Source organism: Triticum dicoccoides, chromosome 3B (assembly GCF_002162155.2).
Source record: "Triticum dicoccoides isolate Atlit2015 ecotype Zavitan chromosome 3B, WEW_v2.0, whole genome shotgun sequence".
Lineage (NCBI taxonomy): Eukaryota > Viridiplantae > Streptophyta > Magnoliopsida > Poales > Poaceae > Triticum > Triticum dicoccoides.
The window spans coordinates 865060121-865064182 of NC_041385.1; the positions used below are offsets into that span (position 1 = coordinate 865060121).

A 4062-nucleotide genomic window follows, 5' to 3' on the forward strand; every position below is an offset into this window, starting at 1 on the left:
GAACATTGATCTGAGGCTAGCATATCATGGCATCGAGGTACTATTCATTTGTCCCTTGCCTATTTAGATGACCAGTTCCGGTTAATGTTTTATTTAACAACTGAAGTCTTTCGATTAAATTCAGGAGTATATACAGAGCACACACTTAGTGAAAGATCTTGCTTGTTTATTTTCTGAGATCTGGAAACTGGTTAATGGTCATGATCAGGTCGGTCCGCATTCTACTTCATAAGTAAGAACAGTGTTATTTTATTGATATATGATATGTTAATGCTTTGTAACCCTATTTATTCTTGGTGATGTTGCTTTCTCCTTCGTAGGACAATGTACAGATGTGTTTCAGTGATGCGCTGGAGCATGTTTATGATGAAAATCGGTATCCATTACGCAAACGTAATTTGAACAACGAGTTGAGGTACACTGGTGGTTTGAACCTGCAGGAACTAGTAGTTTTTTTTTTCTTTTCCTTTCTTACACTTCCGCTTTGTGTTTTCATTGGACAATTAGTATACCTCTTACGTTGCAAACTGCTTCAATCATCTTTCCTTGTAGTTTCGGCAGTGTACGCAGGGTATCAGTAAGGAAGTAAGTACACTGTGGTGTGGTTTCCCATACATTGTGATCTCTTATGTAGACCGTAACTTTACATCAGATGTCACTCCTAATTTGTGTGTATAGGTTCCGGATTCGATAGCTCTTGAGTTAATTTCCTGGGAAGTTAGGTTCAAGGTATTATGTATTGATATTGAGAGGTAATAGCTCATTATGTCCATGAGGTTCTGTACCTAATAGCTCATTCTGTCCAATTTCAGTGTGACCTGCCAAAGACATATGTGCAGTATGCCAGAAAGAAGCTCAAGATTGCAGAAACCATAGGATTGATTCCCAAGGCCAAGATATTCGCGTAGTTGTTTGTTGCTTGTTGGCGTGGTGGTCATTTGGAATAAGTTTCAGAAAATAAACTGTAATATTCCAGGGTAGCTACTGCATCTATGGTTAAACGCCTATGTATATGGAGATGCATGTTCATGTAATTTAATTTCGTTCCTTTGGAGGAAATTGCTCTTATTTGTACGTAGTTTAATATGTGTCCCTAGATCTTGCTTGATAATTAAATACATTGATTGGGTTTGTATTAAGCAATTATGACATGTGGTTATTTAGGAACAGGTTTAATCCAGTGTTTCCTAATTAAAAAGCATATCATAAAGATGATTTTTTTAGTTTTTCAAAATTCTGAAATTTATCATGTGTTCATATAAATGCTACTCCCTCTGTTCTATAATGTAGTATAGATTTCTTTTAAGTCAATCCTCACAAACATTGATGAAGTTTGTGGTAAAAAACATTTACATCTAGAATGCCAAATATATCAATAGATTCATTATAAGATGTATTTTCGTATTTCATATATTTGGTATTCTACATATAAATAGTTTTTTTTATGAATTTGGTCAACGTATGCAAAGTTTGTTTTTCAAAAAATCTATATGCGCTACAGTATGGAGCGGAGGAAGTACTACTGACATGTTAATTTTCAGGTAAAACGTTTCCATTCAGAAAAAGTCAAACATTGATTGTTCTCCATTTTTGGCAACATTCAGAAATTCATGTTCAAAACATCAAGGCAAATCTGCACCCAACATTTGGGATTCAAAAGTTTGAGAAAATCTACTTCAAACATTGAAACTCAAGCATTCAGAATTTTTACATTCAAGAAATCTTATATTTACTAAGGTTGCTGCTAGGCATCAGCCGGCTGATCTTATGGAAAAACGAGCCGTCTAGCAAACCGTTGATTAGCATTTATTTTGGCCGCACGATTCCTGGACCAAACCGATAATTCGAAGAGAAATACAAAGATATCAGGTTTGGTTTGGCTCGGCGCTCGATCGTGAGACCGTGGGTTGTCGTTTAGACAACCACGAAATCAGAGAGGCCCCGAGGTAGACGCAATATCCGGAAGTGGAGCGCCGAGTGTTAGGACACCCAACCCAGTCGGCGTTGGAGTAGGCGACAAGGCTGGTGTCAGGCGATGCCGTCAGGGTGAGCCCCATAGTTGTGGTGCCACGTATATACCAAAGAATATGTTTCAGTAGAGCCAAATGAGTGTCACAGGAGCATGCATGTGGAGGCACACCTGGTGGACAACATACTGAATATTCTGACGTCAGTGTAAGGTACTGAAGAGCACCGACAATGGAGCGGTAGAAGGGAGCATTGGACGCCGGAGAGCCCTCGACGGCGGACACCTTAGCCTTCGTAACGACAGGTGTGGTAGTAGGCTGGCAGTTAAGCATGCCGGCTCTCTCCGGAAGATCGTAGGCATACTTCTGCTGGTGCAGGAAGAAACCAGTGGCACGGCGGACGCCCTCGATGCCGAGGAAGTAGTGGAGAGCCCCCATGTCCTTTAGGGCGAACTCGGTGCGGAGGCGAGCTGTGACGTGCTAAAGTAGCGCTGGCAAGGATGCAGTCAGGATGATGTCGTCGACGTATAGGAGGAGGTACACGGTGGTGGCGCCCTGGTGATAAACAAACAGGGAGGCATCGCACCGTGTGGACCGGAAGCCCTGCTGCTGAAGGAAGCCCTGCTGAAGGCAGGCTGCTGACAAAACACATGCTCGTTGAGATGGCCATGCAAGAAAGCATTGGATGCATCGAGTTGCTGAACTGGCGAGGCGCGAGAGACAGCAAGCTGGAGAACAGCGCGAATTCTGCCCGGTTTGACAACCGGGGCGAACGTGTCGGTTAAGTCCACGCCTGCGTGCTGGCGGAAGTCGGGCACCACCCAATGCGCCTTGTAGCTCTAAAGAGAATAGTCGGGGCGAGTCTTGTGGCGGAAGACCCACTTGCCAGTTATGACATTGGCACGGGGAGGCCACGGGACAAGCTGCCATGTACAGTTGTGCTACAGGCCGTCGAACTCCTCATGCATCACAACAAGCCAGTTCGGATCCCGAAGGGCTGCGCAGGCGGAGGTGGGGAGCAGGGACGGGGCCGAGGTAGACGCAACACACGCGTACTCGTCGGAGGTGTAGCGCTTGCTAGGACGAAACGTCCCAGTCCGATCTCGAGTGACCACGCTGGTGAGAGGTGCGGCCGTAGTTGGCGGAGCCGAGAGGGGGACCGGTGAGGAGGAAGTAGAGCCGGTCTCCGGAGGCTCCAAGGGGTCACTCGCGATGGCACTAGAGGCAGCGGCGGCAGGAACGGCCAAATGGGCTGCGGCGACGGGGGCAGCCGAGGGGGCCGCAACGACGGGGGCGCCCAAGGGGGCCTTAGCGACGGGGGCACCCGAGGAGTCCTCGGCGGTACGGGCACCCGGGGAGGCATGGTGTTGCTTGTAGCTACATCGGTATTTCCCCAAAGAGGAAGGGATGATGCAGCACAGCGGTGGTAGGTATTTCCCTCAGATATGAAACCAAGGTTATCGAACCAGTAGGAGAAACAAGCAACACAATGTAAACAGGCTCTGCACACAAAGAACAACACTTCGCAACCCGGCGTGTTAAAGGGGTTGTCAATCCATTTTGGGGTACGGTGCCTCAAGATAGGCAAAGGACGTGAGGTAAATTTGTAGATGGGATAGATAGATCGCGGAACAAATAAATTGCAACAAGGTATTTTTGTGTTTTTTTGGTTTAGTAGATCTGAAAATAAACGCAATGAAAAAGTAGATCGCAAGACAAATATATGAGAAAGAAGACCCGGGGGCGTAGGTTTCACTAGTGGCTTCTCTCGAGAAAAATAGCAAATGGTGGGTGAAAAAATTACTGTTGGGCGATTGATAGAACTTCAAATAATCATGATGATATCTAGGAAATGATCATTACATAGGTATCACGTCCAGGATTAGTAGACCGACTTCTGTCTGCATTTACTACTATTACTCCACACATCGAATGTATCCAGCATGCATCTAGTGTATTAAGTTCATGAGAAAATGAAGTAATGCAATAAGAACGATGACATGATGTAGACAAGATCCGTTTATCTATTGCGACAGCTATGGATCCCGTCTTTTTATCCTTAGTAGCAACGATACATACGTGTCGGTTCCCTTTC

At 45.3% G+C, this 4062-nt stretch overlaps 1 long non-coding RNA gene across 1 annotated transcript; it reads left to right on the forward strand.

The window, feature by feature from the left end:
* The first annotated feature begins 34 nt into the window (after window positions 1–34).
* LOC119282778 lies at window positions 35–1135 on the forward strand. The gene is made up of 3 exons (XR_005138869.1): window positions 35–208; window positions 321–729; window positions 813–1135. It is a non-coding gene; the product is annotated as an uncharacterized LOC119282778 (long non-coding RNA).
* The last annotated feature ends 2927 nt before the right edge of the window (window positions 1136–4062 follow it).